The sequence below is a fragment of the Trachinotus anak genome, unplaced genomic scaffold, assembly GCF_046630095.1.
Source record: "Trachinotus anak isolate AG129_WGS33_773 ecotype Australia unplaced genomic scaffold, CSIRO_AGI_Tana_v1 ptg000004l, whole genome shotgun sequence".
Lineage (NCBI taxonomy): Eukaryota > Metazoa > Chordata > Actinopteri > Carangiformes > Carangidae > Trachinotus > Trachinotus anak.
This window is the reverse complement of record NW_027273855.1, coordinates 11,068,819-11,086,885: the sequence shown is the minus strand read 5'-3', so window position 1 is coordinate 11,086,885 and position 18,067 is coordinate 11,068,819. Positions and strand designations below refer to the sequence as shown.

Below are 18,067 nucleotides of genomic sequence, written 5' to 3'. Positions count from 1 at the left end.
TTTATGTTGAGAGGGGGTGGGTGGTGGTGGGAAAATAACCAAAATGTTCTCACACTGCTAACTTGAATGTGCCTGGGTGTCTGCAGTCTCAGGGTTATTATTCATCTTGAGCTAACTAACCTTTATCTCAGACATGATCACTCAATCATGATTGGACCAAAATAGTCATTTGACACATGCAGCTGGAAGACAATGAAATAGGTGTTATTATATTTACCAAATATAGATCTTGCCCTACCTTTAAATAGAATTAAAATGTGATTTACATAACGTATTGTGCATGTTTGTATTGGAGTTTCGGTCTCATTTCAGAATTGTTACACGCCTACCTGATACCCACACGTCTTCAAGACAGTATTCTTATAATCACACGAAGGTCCAATTGTTCAAGTCAATGGTTTAAATATAATTTATTGTTGGGCTCACATGTAATGTTTTATCTTTAAAATGTGGGTTTAAGTTGCCATTTTCAGGGTGCTGGGATTGCACAGCTGTGTCATTCTGCAGAAATATTTGATCATGTTTGTTGATCATGTTGACTGTTAGTCATTTTCTCTCATTGATCAAACTATGTATCCACAAAGACCAGACATCCTTTTGGACAAATAGGTGCTATGATTGGATGGAGATGATAACAAATAAATCCCAAGATGACCAATTAGAAATGCACAAGTTTCTGCAGGACCACACACACACACACACGCAGTGTCATATATGCTTGCTCTCTTTCACACCTCTGATTCCCCCAGTATCTAACACACACACACACACACACACACAGAGACACACACATCCCATATAGCTTCAAGGCATTTAATTTCCTCTCCTCCTATGACAACATCACAATATAATGGGACATGGTGTCACGTGACAAGAGCAAGTACATGGGGCGATCAAATCACTCTTTCTGTCTCTCTCTAGCTTGAAGGGCAGAACGGTCAGTCGTTACATAAACTACAGTTGGTTCAATTACAGAAAAATGTGCTTTGTGTCCTTGTCATAAGCTGAGTGATGAAGCAGATAAAAAATAAGTTATTTCTCCATGTTCATTCAGGATTTTGATAAAATACCTTGCTTTCTGTGGTCACCCTGTCCATGGAAACAAGGCTGAGATACTTCATTCAGCTTTGACTTCACGTCTTAAGATATCAGGTAAAAAATATACCTGTGTTGGTAGCTTAAAGAGAGTTCCACCCTGACCAGTAGAGACCATGGATTTAGAAATGTGCACAAATTAAATTCCTATTAGGTGCAAACAGGACTTCATCTAACCAACAAGTGTTTTGTCAAGAGAAATCTGAACTCACCAACATGTGACCTTCAGTCTCTCCTATCCCATTCGGTATCCTTTGGTAGAAATGATCACAAACCAGCAGGGTTACTTGAACGTTTTGTGGTGTAGTTCCTCATTTTTCAGGACAGAAGTTTGAATTTATTAAAGTTACTTCTTAGAATTGAAGGTGTAGAGTTTAGTTAGGGTGTTTGTTTTTTTTCAGTATATGGAGCTATTTCTGGCTGTTAATTCTTCATCTATGAAGTTCGATGTGGCTGCCCTTTGCTCCAGGTATTCACTGTGTGCTCTATCACAGTACCATCACACAGTTTTCAGATGAGCCTGTAATTAAGTCATCTCGGTGCCTTGAGAGCGCGACTATAGCGCACTGAGCTGAGACCAATCTGCCACTAATTGTCCCGAGTTTTAATTTCTAATGGAATAAGGGCCAGAGGGAATGCGGCTTAATGAGATGCAGTGCATGTGTGTGTGTGTGTGCTCTTTTATCTGTTTACTGTAACTGCTATTGCCCCTGAGAGTAGCGGAACAAGAGTGAGTAAAGCAAGATGTTCCGTTTTGATTTTGTTGCCTAGTTTTTGGTTTATTCTACAAGCACTCAGAATGTCTCTTTAATTCCAGACTGTAAATTTACACATTATGAATGATAAACCTACCTTAAAATAAGAAACATGATTGATTGTACAGTGACAGTAGAAGCAAAATAAGGCTTTTAGTGATACCTATCCCCTTGCACACAAACTGAGGAGCACCTTCTATTCACTCTATGACAGTGGAGACCTTTCCAAAAGTGAGAAGTGCTTTTGCCCTTGGCAGTCAACTTATTGCTCAGAAAGCACGGTTGTAGACTGGAACTGGAAATCTTGTTTACATAGCCTTGGGAGTGTTTGTGTCATGATTTAGATTCCAGGCATTTCAACATCCAAATAAATCAGTTTAGACTTCTGAGGACAAGTAAACCTCCAAAGGAAAAAAATGGACCAGCTGTGGGTAACATCTGTAAGGTAGCTTTATTGCTATAGCTCGAGCAGTTTTGTTTACAATTATTACAGTCAAAGGAAGTTGGAGTCAAAGTTCACAGAGCAATGTGGTTTGGCCTATTTACAACGGAGATGTTTATCTTTTATTTACAGTATAAGATTGATTTTACCAACATTTTTATGTGATGCATTTTTAGTATTTCTCATAAAAAGTGTTCCCCATTAGGTCTGTGAATTTAATGAGAGAACACACATAAGTGACGACTCTGGCACCAAGAAGATAAAAAAAACACTACATGAGCACCCCTGACGACACATAACTACATGAATCTTTGATGACTTCACTGTAATTTTTCTACCTTATCGCTTTTGAGTAGAGTTTGCTTTTGCAACTGACTCAAGGCCCTTCCTCTTATTGTTTCAATATGTCAAAGCATTGTTTGAATGAGGTCACCCATTACCGATCTGGCCTGGGGCCAGGTTGACTTCAGCTGATTTAATTGAATCTACGACATGAGTCAAACTCAAACAAGCAGAGACTGCTTTGCCATGACAGCCTCATTACTCCACATTAAGAACTCATTTCACAATGCATTGTGACTTCGAGCTTGACAAATGGTGAAAAGGGATGAAATCAAATAAGTGAGTACATTTTGGAAGGCTACTCTTGAAATGCTGTGCCTGAAAACACTCTAGGACTGTACATATATTATAGCCAAAAAATTGTCTTTCTGCTGTTTTTTATATAAGTTGATGTGAATGCCTTCTGGGTTAAAGTGTTCCCATGTTTGCCGTCTGCAGTAATGGAATGACATTCAATGCCATTTTCTCTCTTAAATGGAATTTTTGTCAAAGCGTTATGAATTCAACCTGCCTTGTCACTCAAGCCACAGACAGTGCAGAGAGAGGAGATAATATGCGAATGAAACCTTTCGCTGCAGTTTTTACTGTTAGCTGTGTGCAGACCAAATAATGACGCCTTTATCACATTAACTGCACAACAAACAAAGAGGGCTTCCTTGTGACATACCAAAAGATGTGATACCAGGCAGGATAATGACACATATTATGTATATAACACGTACACAACATTCACAGGATCTCAGCAGTGTGCTCGCTGCATTTCATCAGCTCAAACCACAACTAAATTTCTCAATTAAGCACGCATTCTTTGAGAGCCACCGGCAGCTCAGCCAGAGCTTGCAGGAAAAAAGCGTACGGCAGGTTCAACATGCCAGTGCCTCCTTCTACAATAGGGAAGGAAATGTTGAGTCTGCGAGGGCTGTGGAGTGGAGATATGGCAGTGTTTGCTTAGGGCTAGGTATCGGGCACAAAAACAAACATGGCCGCCCTTAATGAGCCTGTTTGCCTGCCAAAGGTAAAGACAGCTGTTGTCTCTCGCCACAATGGAGCAGGCCTCGGTGCCACAGAGCACAGAGGAGCACTCGGCATCCCCATAGTAACGCTCACCTTGTGTGTACTCAAGAGAGAACTTATTAAGTCCTTCTTACAGATAAATAGTGAGTAAAATGTAAATTGTGAGGCCATACAGCACTTTCATAAGGCCTGACTGAGAAATGAAAAGGTTTATTAAGTGTTGTCGGTAGAGTGCTAAAAGTGAAATTGCTTGTGGGAGTGTGAAATGGCTGTGCAGTGAGGGTAGACTGACTTACTCATAACATTAGTGAGTGAGAGTTGAGAAACTGTGGCTTTCTCTGTTTGATAAAGCAGAACACATGTTATTGGACTGTTTGAGAGGCTGTACTTACTTAGCTTTTTTGCATCTGTCTTTTGGAACTGGAGAAAATCTCTCTAAAAATCTCTTCTAGTAAAAAAGTGGCTTCTCAAAACGACTCTAATGCACAGGGAAACAGGTAAAGTGAGGGGTAGTGAAACCTCAAAAAGCACTTTTCTCCCATATGAGAAAATTAATACATTCTAGCTGTACCTGTCCAACTGAATCAGCACTGACAGCTTGCTGCACTCCACAGCTAATTTTAGAGTTAAGATTATGAGTGAGATGACTGCACAAGCATTTTGTTTGAGAGGAGAGCAGCCAGTAAGAAAATAAGAACATTAAAGGTCCACCCGTCAATTGCATCAGGGTGGAAACAAAGCCCTCCCAGACCCCACTGCTTTCCTGGCATTGTTTACAGTACATTTTGAGCTACTGAATGGATGACATTTTTTTCCATTATTATGCTGGCTTCTGACAAAAGAACTGTCAGTTTCACATATATATAAGTTTTATTTGTTTGCATGAGTGTCTTTGGAAATGGATATGTTGTGACTGTTGTGTAAATTATAACTGTTATTTCTGTCTGTGATTATATTTACATTTATATATGTTTGACATTTACCTTTGATTAAAAAAATAGTATTAAGTCCAGCCTAACAAAAGTCTTCTATTATTTATGAATTAAAAGAAATCTGATTAAATACAGTTTAGCAATACAATATTTCTTGTACTTAATCGCTTCAGTGTTTGATTGATTTAGATTGAATTCTCTACTTAACTTGATAATGCAACACTGAAAGACTGTAAATCATGCTATTGAATTATGTGTTGACCTTTCCACGAAACAACTGTAAGTCTTAGAATATGTTTCGATAAGATTACACCAATGTCATTCATGTTTAAAAAATCTTGAAAAGCTGATGAGAGTACTCCATATTTTCACCCAGATTCATGAGTATTTTTATATTTTCTTGTGAGAAAACATTACATTTAGATTGTGGTTGCCAGATAAGTGTCATTGTGGTGCTGTAAAAGCTGAAAAATACATTTCCTGTTCGACTATTTCAAAGAAATGCCGCATAACTTAACCGCTGCAGTATTGTGCCTGGTTTAAAAATGTCCCTGACCACATGTTTGACACCAAGTGGTTCCCGCATGGTGACTTGTGATGTGACTGTTTGGCATATTTCTCTTTGCATGAACACCACATGTTGCATGTGACTACTCACCTTTGGCAATGGTGCTGACACAGAGATCTGGTAGCACAATTGGTGTTTGCTGCTCTGCAAGGTAGCATTAAGATGAAGAAAACATTTTTACGTTCCTTGGCAAGGTTTGACGCAACATGATAATAGAGTTAATTACATCTTAACAATAGATGAATGGTCCAGATATAGAGGTGCAACATGGAGTGTTATTTATACATTATTTATACGTTACTCAGAGGCAGAAATGACACTTTGGTCATTTAGACCTCACTGGGTGGAGCTAAGGAACATCTAAGACCTGGAAAGAAATGACTGAGGTTCAGAGAAAAGGTAAGCGATGAGATGGTTTACGTCATTTCATGAATCTTGGTGTTGTTGCAGGTTTGCAGTTTTGCTAGCGTTGTTAGCCTTGTTAACCTTGTTAGCACTGATGACTGCCCAAACATAAACAAGTGGTAGTAGCAAGTAGCATAAGACCAGTCTGTTGAGCTTCTAAAGTCATAAATGCCATGTTGGGTTTTTTAATGATAGAATTGTTTGTGGTTTGGTTTAACTAAGCAGGGAACATTTTGGTACTGCTTTCAAAGCTGCTCTGCCTCAAAGAAACGTCAGTATACCTTGGTGATTTTTGCAGATGTGGTTATTTTTGCAGCTCCGAGCATGGTTAAGATTATGTCTGCTATTTTCCCTTACAGCATCATCATCTTTTTGTCAGAGACGTTGGGTTTACTGCATGCCTCCTCTGAATGTCATCTGTAAGCACTTCTCCTATTTTGTTTCTTTCAATTAAACAGCAGGGCCGGTTTCTTCAGCGGTTTCATTTGCCAAGTGACTCCCCTGAGAGGGAGCAGAGGAAATGGCTGAACACATCGGACACATTCGTCTTCTCTGCTTAGTTACCTTGCAGGGGGGAAGATGGTGATACCCATTTCCTCCGTCTAATGTGTTTGCTTTACACCCTATGCCAAGTGTCAACATGCAGCTTCTTGACAGTCATTTTTCATTTGGAGCAAGCAGCCAGGTTGAATAAGCCAGGACACTGCACTGTTTTTGTATTTTCCCTTCTTTTATCAGCTTGTTGTTGTTTCTAAGGTGGCAAACTTCTAACATGTTTAAGGTTAAAAGTACACTAGTCAGAGATTATTACTTAATAGCCATGTCTGGTTGTTGATTGAGAATAAAAAGCCAATTATCATAATAGGATATGGGACATAATGACAGAATTAAATGAGTGTGACAGACACACAATAGGCCTGCTCTGTCATCGCCTTAGCCCAGCTCGCTCATTAGAATTAATCTTGCCTGATTAAAAATGCAAATGGCTCAAAGTCATTGATGGAGTTTACATGTTTTTATAACATTTAACTGATTTAATTACATGAAAAATGAAATGGTGGGATGTGCGATTAAATTCTTTTTCTTTTTTTGGTTGCCATGCTCTTGCCGGTTGCCACAGAGAAACGAATATTCTCTCATGCCAGGAAGAGAAGGTAATGAGATTAGTGCTCTCCCTCTCTCGTTTCTCTCCATCTCTGCCTTTCAGAAGCTGATGGTTTGGTTCATCGAACCAAGAAGAGCAGAAGAGCAGAAGAGCTGTTTTATTGTTATCGCTGAAAACATTTTATCTTGGTCTTAGAAGTATCTACTGTATTGTGTGGGCTGAGAGCTTCACAAAATTGAAAGAGTTTCCTCCTACAATGTATCATTTTAAAAAGACCACTATATGATTTATAGCTGAAAAAAACAAAAATCATTCTGATTCTTCATGGTGTTGTTTTTCATCCATGTAGAGGAAGAGGTCTTAACAGACTGATTTAATTGTCTAAGGTGTTATGACATGCTGTATAGCCTGCAGCATGTTGTCACGACATACACAACATACTTTGACATTTTTCAGCTAAGACCCAGGAAGGTATTTCTACCTCAATATAAAAAGAAAAGCAACATTGGTCCTTGAATTTTTCCAAAATTCCACCTGTAGAAAAAAAAAAGTGCATTTGCTGCAACCTTACGCGTTAGCATTAGCATTTAAACTGTCCCTCAAATTGGTGATCTCTTTTTATGCAGTCATACAGTGTATTACACCTAATGGCCTGTTTAAGTGAGACCAGCCAGTTCCTGTTTTCTGCCTTCATGCCAGTAAAGGTTTCAGACTATATTCAGACTGTGAGCAACTACCGCAAGCTTGTTAGAAGTGCAGATTGATAGTTTTGCTTACTTGAAACCTGCTTGGTGTTTTTGCACCTTTCAGCCATGGTCGTAAAACCTGCTAGTATGCGGTGGACATCCTGTGGGGGAGGAAATTGATTTAGCTGGGTTTGTTTGTTCTGGGCTGACAGGCTGACATACATTGTTTCTATTTTTTCCCTTTACATTTCAAACCAATCAGTTTATTGGTGTATTAACATGTTTTATGGCCGTTATGACTTTACAGCTGTTTCAAAATAGTTTTATTTGAGCCAGTACAATGTTGTTTCTTCCAATCATAAAATGTCTACAATGTGCTAGAGAAGGTATTTGGAAGTGACAGAACGTTTTTAAATTTGATTCATGTGAATGGGCCAGATGTTCTGTTTTGATCTTGATATGTAGTGTCTACGCCCCCATTGCAACATTTCCCACCCACCTTGCCTTACATCATCATCAGCAAAGCAGCTATTCAGTGTGCAATATAGAGATGTCAGTGTCGAGCCACAGAGAGGTTTTGAGGTGTGAAAAAAGCCTTTTTTATTTAAAGACCATTTATTTTGCACTGGGAAAAAGATGTACAGACCTAAAACTTTGTGTTGACAGGACAGGATCAATTCCAACTGTGTCCGCACATCAGCTCAATGTGTTGAAATGGAAAGTATGCTATCGATCTGTGTGCATTAGTGCTCTACAGTAACATAAGCAATGAGTGGCAGAACAAAAGCGGTACTGTGCGTCACGCTAGAGGAGAGGTGCAGTACAAAGAGGACAGTTAACTTCATGCAGTCTGTAGGCATTTCATTGTTTATCGTTTTAACTCCAAATGTATATTTGTCTTTCATAAAAGAATTTGACTCACTCACATACATCTGGAACTGATTTAGGATAGTTTGAAATGTATAGGCCTAATATACTGTTTAGCCCTGCAGAGAGAAATGTTATTAAAGTTTATTGTAGTAAAGTGCCACAAAAAAACATGATACAGCTTGGCATTACAAAGCTTAGAAACTCACTAAAGCCTGCTATAATAGAGGTCAGGCATCACAGTTACAGCCTAGAAATCAAGTTGCTCATTTCTATCTACATGAGCTGCCCTCACTCACAACTGGATTGTCTCATGAGGCTGGAAAACATACATAATTCTCCTCTCCCAACTCATACTTTCCCTCAAGGGACCAAAAACAATTACTCCATTGTGCCACACAGTACAGTATATCACATTCTGCACATTTCAGCCAGTGAAAAGACGCAGTGTTGTGTTGGGGCATATGGCATTGTAATAAATATGTTTTAGAGGAGGAGGGTCTGGGTTGGAGGAGGGGGTTGGGGGTTGGGTCGCCACGAGGGCACAAAGTGAATGAACTTTAGCGCTTTGATTGGATTAGTCTACTGTAAACAAAGGTTTACTTCTGTAAATATTCTAATCCCAGGCACTCTGGATTAAAGGCAAATAAACAGAAGAAAATGAACCAAAAAAAAACATTTCTAATACTTTGGCCCAACATTTCCACTTCATCTAATGTCTCTAACATACCATAGAGAGGAAATTACATTTTAACTCATGATCTGTAAGGTGTAAAAGACAAGGTGACACGACCATGGATCTGAAGACAAAGATCTGTGACCACATCTGAGTGAGAGACAGTTAGAGAAGCAGTGTTGGGCCCTTTTCAGTGACTGCACTGTTCATCTGTACCTACACGCTGATGTCAGGAAATGTGGTGGTGACAAGGAAAACCCTGACATTGCCACACAGAGAGGTAAAAATAGGCCACTAAGCACGAGAGACAGCAAAAGAGGGGGAGGAGAAGAACGAGAAAGAGGGGAAAATTGGTGCACAGTATCTTCTTGTAGAGGCTTTCTTCTGCAGGCCTGAGATAAGAAACTTCACTCTTTAATGTTGGCACGTTGTTAGATCAATCTCATTTTCTCTTGTTCGTTGTCTGAGAGAGAGACAGAGGAGGAAGAAAAAAAAGTTTTTTTCCCCACTCGTTAAACAACAAAGGAGAAATGAATGCCCCTCTCTTAAGAGTTTACGGTCTGTACCTCCTACGCCTTCACAGTTAGAAAAGCTGCCCACTTTAACCTAGTACAACCTTAAATGTGTTACAGATCTCAATTCTTAAGTGTCAGTAATAATCCTTCTAAATCAGGAGAAAACTCACATTTATTGTGTTTGTCAGGGTCATCAAAGCTTGTCTGACCTGGGTCTATGACAAGTTACAGTGGTTAGGATCATTAGATCAAGATCTTGTGTCATATACTACAGGCTCTGTACACTGTAGCAGACTGCTATAGGAGTGGATATTAGATATGGCTTGAGTGACTTTAAGACGTCACATGACCTTTTGCCTAACTGCAGCTTCAGAAACATTAAATCCAAAGCAACACTGCAACTACTGTTATTGACCTGGAGACACAACAATCCTGTTCATTTAATTTAATGTTCAACAGTGGAGCTCAGCCTGTTGGTCAAGACCCGTCTACTGGGTCCAGCGACAAAATATTTTTATTGGCATAGGAAAGAAAAAAGAACATTGTTATGCTTCAGAAATGCAGATTCATTTTTAGACTTTTCTCTAATTTGCCAGAAACTATGTAATAGTTTTAATTTTTGTGGCTGCTAAAAAAAATATTCAAGGTGCTCACAACTCCCAGTCATATACAGGTTGTGACATTTTATATAAAGCAGTCTCTGTCAACAAGTTTGGGAACAACTGACATACAGGGTCTTCTATAGAGTTGTTATAGAATGCTTCAAAATCAGAACTTGATCTCAAGACATGCTGGCTGAACACATCAGAAAATCAAGAGTGTGGGGAGACAAGATATTGTTTTAATACAGGGAGAAAACTGCACAGAAACTGTTGGACTCATCTTCCCCAATCTGACGTGGGACTTGGGTTTCTGAAGCTATTTATCCATCACTTCTGGGGAAACATACAGGCTGTACGGCCCAGTCAGAGTCCACTCATGGCCCTTGAGGAATGAAAAACAACGTGTCCTCAGGCCTAACCCCTCCTCTGCATATCTCCTCATTCATCTTGGCTGCTCATTAAAGGGTAATTACCTGTAATTAGTGAATCATGTCGCTTTAATGAAGATGTTGAAAGCTGTTGAAGCCAGAGGGGCCGGCCTTAATTCTGAGTGATGTTCAAGATTAGCAGCAGACAGGAATTCAATAAAGGCAGACAGATTAATGAAATATTAGCATTTCTTTGCCAGTGCCATAGGTGGTTGTATTATGTTTATATTTTGTATTAATTTTCAATTCCAGCGCTGTCAACACCTGGCTCTGGGGGGGCAAGTACTTGTTACTGTATCAGAGAGGCTAACAGATACAATGATGATGAAGCTGCGTTTGTCTAAGTACATCTGTGTGTATGTGGTGCCTGTGCGTGTGCGAGTGTAATGCTTTCTCTAATGTGTGTATGTGTGTCTGTGTGTGTGTGTGTTCCCTGGCGGCGTGGTGAGTGTTTAATCTGGCCCGGTGGTGTGCCGTTGGCCCGGCTAATCACAGTGTGTCTGTAGGAGTGCGCCGAGCCAGGGGAGCACGCCGTCGCTAACAGCGCCTGACAGACTCATTAGAGAGACCTGGCACTGAGCTAGCAAGGCACACACACACACACACTCAACACTCAAACACTTTGAAACACACACAGTGGGAAAGGCACTTAGGCTGAACTGCACAGACATTGGGAAAAATTCACACACTTGCACACTTTTTTTTTTTTGACGTTATTACACGTGCACACACACTCCATTCATATAATCATCCCTTGATGAGTGTGTGCTGTCGCTCTCTTTCACACACACATACTAACACGCCCCGTGCTCCACGTGTGAGAACAAGGCAGGCGGTGACCCCTCACAGTCGCAGCCCAAACACAGACAAGAGCCGAGAGAGCATCTGGGAAAAGAGGAGGGAGGAGGGGAATGGAGGGTGGGAAAAAAACAAGAGGAGGTGAAGAGGAGTGGAGCAGAGAGAGGGGAGGCGTATGACGCAGCAACGCTTTCTGCCATTCAAATGTGTGTTTAGACAAGCAAATGGCATTTTCACAGGCTAATTATCTGAAGTTGGGAGATTACCTTTGCTAAGAGTGTAAAAAGTAAGTAAGCGCTGTGTGAATCTAGGCTGTATTTACAGGTACTGTAAATGTGAGGGTTACAAGTCTTTCTTTGGGCAAAACTTCAAAGTGTGAAAATTAAAGTAAAAATCTATTAATTTCACGATTAGGTAGAATGACATTTAGCAAAGTTCGACAAACTACTTTTACAAATTACTTAAGACTTGCTTGCCTTGCACTCACAGTGAGGTTAATTGCAGCTCAGCTGCAGCAGATCTAAGTGGAAACATTAGGTTCGGCTGAATAACAGGTGAATGCAAAGCAGGTCAATACGTAGTCAAGTGTGGGCCTGCCAGCTGTTCACTCCCTCTGCTCTGTGACCACACAATGGTGACACACACACACACACACACACACACAGACACACACACACACACACATACACACACACATGTTCATGATTTCTGCACAACAAATAACAGGGGCAGAGTTAAACATGTAAACAGACCAAGCAACAATCTATTCTATTTTGATATATTTCTCTTGTTTAAATTCTGCTCACTGAGGTGTATACATAAACAGAGTTAAGTAAATAATACATATAGTGTTGCAGTTTTAAAAAAGTAGTGATATTCAGTGCATTAAAAACTGAGAACACTGGCTGGATAAGGCTGGGGTTGTTTTATATTTTTCCTACTGTCAACAAATCCCAGGAAAATTGTTTAGAATCATTTCTGTTGCCAAAGCCTCATATGGCTTATTCCTCTGTGCCATTGCTGTGCAAAAACTGTTAAAACTATTAAGCCACGCCATCTTGGTGCTGTAATTTATCACTAGCACACAAATGTAAGTCCAATTTTCACTTAGCTTTTACCTCTGTGTTGCTCTCCACCAACCTCTGAGAAAAATATCTGTCTATTTAGCTGCTAAGCGCTCACATTGCTAGCTGGCTAGCTAACTTTGGCAGCTGTTTGCTGCTGAGCAGGTAACAGTGCCTTTTTTTGTGGAAAACGTCTGCCTGCTGCAGCTGAAGATGATGCTGATGAGAGGAGTGAGGGTCAACAGTTGAGCTGCAGGCTGTAAAGCCAAAATAATGAGCTAAAACAGGCTAAATGCTCCGCAGAGCTGAGGAGAGCTGCAGAGTCAGGTGATGATTCTCTGTGGCCATGACTGAACCCTTTCACACAGTTATTTGATCCATCATGTCAAGATGTTGAGTGTTTAAACAATGAAACTACACATTTCCAGTAAGAATGAATGAGTGGTGGTGTTGTCATGTGATTTTGTTTACACTGAAATAGTGCCAGCCTTATCCTTTATTACTTGATCACACAGATTACACTCTTAAATAAAAAAAGAAAAGGAAAAAAAGAAGTCCTTCATAAAAGAATGCCTTGCTCTGTAACAAAAAGTTATATATTCTTCTGCTAGTCCTGCTAGGTCCCTTTCTCTCTCTCTCTCTCTTTCTCCTCTCCCTCTCCCTCCCTCTCTCTCTCTCAGTCACTGTTATCCTTTACTTTCATTAACTCCTTGTCTAGGCTTTTAATCGAGCCTGGTAGCTGTAGCTGGAACAAGCTTTGCTGACAACCTTGTTTCACCTAAAAGCCAAATCAAACCGTCTTTAATTTTCCCTACCACTGTACCATGTAACAGGCCAAATCTCCTTTCTCTCTGTCTTTCTCTCTCTGTCTCCTCAGAATACAATAGATGTTTTGCTCTGCGCGATCCTCCATTCTCTCTCTCTCACTCTTCTCCAGCACAAGGCTATGACATTGAGGGAATGTGATGTGATGTATTGTAGTGAATAATGTATTCTGCGAGGATTGTACAGCGCGCGTGGAGCAGATGGCAGCAGGCTGATCTCGATGTGTGTGTGTGTGTGTGTGTGTGTGTGTGTGTGTGTGAGTGTGTGTGTGTGTGTTTAATGATGACAGTGTGTATATGTGTGACATGCGTATGAGCGTGTGCCTGTGTGTGTGGGTGTGTGCTCACCCAGAATGGGGGAGGGGAAGGAGGAGAAGAAGGGAGGGAGGGAGAGTGGGGGTTGGTGTGTGTGTGTGTCTATGTGAGCTTCCTTTGTGAGATAAAACATGCAAATGGTGGATTATTTTAATGCAGTTTTTTCTAGAGCCCTGAGCCTTAATCCCTAAAGCAGTTGAAATGAAAATAGTATATGTTTTCTTTCAAACTCTTTCCCTCCCTCCCTGCTTTTTATTCCCTGATAGGAATTTACAACTACCAGCTGTCTAGGAACAGGATCCTTTGCACTTTAATTTCTCTCTGGTGTAGTTACAGCCAAAGACTGATGATTACATCCAGTAACATAGAATTGACTAAAGCTAGTCAAGGCCATGGGAGAATCATTCTTGTGAAATTATTTGGATTGAATGTTCATCCTTAGAATAGAGCTGAAACTGACTGTAGAATATGTGCATTTATAAACACGTTCATATGCTCATATGAAGCCAAAAAAGACGGCGCAGAGGTGCAGGGCTAACATGCTTCAATTACGTTTAAGCAGTGCACTGACACTTCATCTATCATTTACAGTTTAGCTATAGAATACATCATTCAGCTAACCAGCTCTTAAAAAAACAGTAGTTTGTCATGTTTTCACAGGTGAAATTTCCAAAACATACATGTGTCTATCTGTTAGATTATTGCCATATGATGTCATCCTATATGTTAGATTTGAAATATCTGAAGTATGTGCACCTGCTGTATGACTTTTTTTCACGTGAAATTGTGTGAAACATGTTATACAGTAAATATGTGAAATTCTATGTGGATCACACGATAAATTCACATTTTTCTCGTTTGTTTTGTTTTTGTTTTGTAAGGGAGGAAGTTAAATATGGAAATACAGAGAAAAAGCATCTTTTCACAAAGCATAAATGAGCGCATATCTGCTGTGGCTAAAGCACAATTAGTAGACCAAAGCACACAAACACACAGATGCACACCTCTCCCCTAGTATGACGCTGTCCCCTATAGATGAGGCAAACAGATGGTAGAATCTATTTACATTCACTTAGGTGATGAGTTTATACACTGAAGGTTATTCTACAGTTCCCTGCAGTTAGGTGACTGTGGCGTTGCACTGGCTCTCTTTGTGTTTGGAAGTAAAACATTTAGAGGATGATAGCTTCATTACTTGCTCAGTTATGCCACATTGATATTGTGTTACTTGACTGTCATACCATACTCCTCCTGCTTATCCCCATCCTTTCCTACCTGTTGGTTACCTGCCCTGTGGTATGATGCCCCATGCTCTGCTCTCAGTCTCCCAGAGATGCCCTGAAGCTCATCAGTGATGTGGCAACAGCAAGATATTCCAGGTGGCATGATGGGCTGCAAAGTGCAGAGTCTGGTGGATGCCTGGCAACTGGCCGGCAACGCTGTTATGTTACTGAGACTAGACGCCACTACAACAGCAAACATCCTTTTATTGTTTCCTCCCACACCACAGATGTAAAAATAGAAGTCGTTGCTTTTTCAATGAAAATGTTTTATCAATTAATCATCATAAGAGTTGTTGTGCTTATGAGGATTTTCTTGAACTATCAAGGCTGAATCTGAGCATGTGGAACAGAAGGAAGAAGAAAGCTTGCACATCCTTGTCTTTTTCATATTAGGGACAGTGAGCATAATTGAGTCAATGTATTTAAGTATTTGAGCGAGCTGATTCAGCCTCTCTGGGATGGTTGATATTGTACTTAGGAAGAATATTGCCCGAGGCAATTCATTAGTGGTAAATAATTGAGAGGCTCAGATAGTGCTAAGGTGAAATGCCTGTTATTATTTTATAGAGTTTGTGTTCTTAGGGCTCTTCAGTTTAAGAATATTAAAAATGTACAAGCCTTCCCACAAATTACTCACCCGAAAGATTCACAATGGGCGCTAATGACTAACCATCCATCTTCCATTGTTTTCAAGCTCTGTGAAAGTGTTTTTCTGCACCATTATCAGTTCTATTTCTGCTTTTGATAATGTTCTTTTATTTTATGAAGGATGTGATTTCACCCTCATGCTTTTTACATATTTTACTCATTTGATTTGAGGTAATTAAGGCACATCAGCTATTACAGCAGGATGATTGTTGGTACCAGAAGGGATGGTTTGAGTTTTTCTGAAACTTCACTTTTTAGAGTTTATGCAGAATGGGGCGAAAAACAACAAATATCTAGTGAGTGGCAGATCTGTGGATGGTAACACCTTGTTGATGAGAAAGGTCAGAGGAGAATGGAGCTGACAGAAAGGCTATGGTACCTCAGATAACCACTCTTTCTTTCAGGCAGAAGGGATATGACACGCAGATGGACCCAACTTCCCTTGTGTCAGCAGGCCAGGCTGGTGGTGGTGGTGTAATTGTGAAAGGAACATTTTCTTGGCATGACCTGAGTCTCCTAATCACGATTAATCATGGTTTGAATGCCACAGCCTATCAGGCTACTTCAGCATGATTATGCACCATGTCACAAAGCAAAAGTCGTCGCAAACTGGTTTCATGAACATGACAATGGGTTCAGCGAACTTCAGTGGCCTCCCCAGTCACCAGGTCTGAATCCAGTAGAACACCATTGGGATGTGGTAGAACAGGAGATTCACAGCCTTAATATGCAACTGACAAATATGCAGAAATTATGATGCAATCATGTCAACATGGAGCAGAATCTCAGAGGAATGTTTCCAACATCTTGTGGAATCCATGCCAAGAACAGAGGCTGTTTTGAGAGCAAAGGGAAGCCCTACCCAGTGCTAGTATGGTGTTCCTAATAAAGAGCTTAGACAGTGCAAATAGATCAAACTACAACAATCCTGGGTTGTCTTACTGTCACATAAGTAAATATACCTCATTTCAGTGCTGAGTCTACCTGCATCTGCATCTTTGACCTCAGATAGGTTCATGCAAATGTCACTTGGTATAAACTTATATTCAGCTAGTTTTCTTCCTTTACCGTCTGTGCATTCTTCATCTCACATGAGCTCCTATATGTTAAAAATTGTCACCTTTACGTGTTGGTTTTCCGGTGATGCAACTTAAAAGGCCATTGAGGTTTTAACATCTTATACACCCACACATCACCACGTGACAACCAAGAAATGGGGGAGCACATTGTATGCACTTTAAGAGCATGATCTGTGTGGTCTGTGGTCTGGTACAAGAGCTGTTTGTCCATAAGAAGCCAACAGTTGTGTATATTTATGTAGTTATTGGTCAAATGCTGACACTTGTGGTTAGACTGTTTTTTAGCCATGGTAGGAGCTTCGCTATAGGGGTGAAATATCAGTTGGTCCACCCATCACTCCCTTTGTCAGTCTATCTGCCTTCTTGACAAACAAGATTGTCCCTTGTGAAATATTAAATGGATACACATGGTCCCCAGAGGATTAACCCTAGTGCTTTTGGTGATTCCATTAATTGTCATCCAGTGCCACCAGCAGGTTAATAGTTCCACCAACACCTTAGTTGTTGGCAAAAAAATAAAAAATAAATCTCTTAGGGGTATGTGATATCACCAAAACTGCATATCACAATATACGTCATTCCATAGATAACGATAGGAATCTTTCTGTAAATTCTATGAATAAATTGTTTATATACAATGACCACTGTATTATAGTATTATATCATCATTATGTAAAAGAGGTTAGTGGAGTTCGAGTCTGTCTCGAAACTCATATCCATGCAGCAGAGGTAGCCCCTCTTTTAGATATGAGCTACTTGTTTTCTCTTGACTGGTCGAGTCCCTCTCCTGAATGGAATTACCCTGTCCTGTGTCACATTCACTCTCCTTGATGTTTGTTTGTGTTGCCTTCATGCAAATTTCCTGCCTACATCCATGCTGTGTGGAAGAACACAAAGTGTCATCCACAATACAAAAAGATTTCGCAGTAAAAAAGTGTGATTTGCAACAAAAGGAAATGAACGATAGAGCAAACTATGAAAGGACAGATGTTTTTCTATCATCACGCAATATATAACATAATGTTGCACAGTCCTAATTCAGCTGTAGCATGTGAGATGTCTTAAAATCCCTCGTGTGCAGAGGATGAACCCTTTTGATTTAGGTAACAACATGGTGCCACCCTCAGGCCAAACTACATCCTTGTCAGACACATTTTTCAACTATTCAAGAAGTCTGATTCCCTTTGTGTAATGAGCCTTGCAGCCTCACTGGGCTATAGTCCTGAGGTCTTGTTTCATTGACATTTACCATGTAGTGCATTCATCATTACAATAGCTGATGTTTGCGAGCCATATTTATAATGTATGTTATATTAGATTACTCTGACAGTTGTTCATAACCCAAAGCTGCTCTGTACATGGAGAAAGAGCAAATCCACTGGTTGTTCCATGATACTCCTTTAGTCTCCGGATCCTTGGCTCAGTGCCAGCATTCAGCCCCACCTTCTTGTATGTGGTTTGTGTATATGCTTGTCAGTGTGTGTAAGAGAGAAGGGAGGTGGGCATGGGGAGGAGGCGTGTTCAGGGTGGAGGCGATGTCAGCTCATTAACCTCCATTCTTCCCCTACCACGGCGCTGCGTAGAGTCACTGTGTAAGTCTCATGTCATTACTCCTCCCCCTGCA

The 18,067-nt window shown here is 40.3% G+C and overlaps 1 protein-coding gene across 2 annotated transcripts in view; it reads left to right on the top strand.

Annotated features, from left to right (window-relative positions):
- LOC139620385 (TOX high mobility group box family member 2-like) overlaps nt 1-18,067 on the top strand; it is a 77,593-nt gene that overhangs the window by 10,915 nt on the left and 48,611 nt on the right. The gene's annotated exons all lie outside the window — the stretch shown is intronic.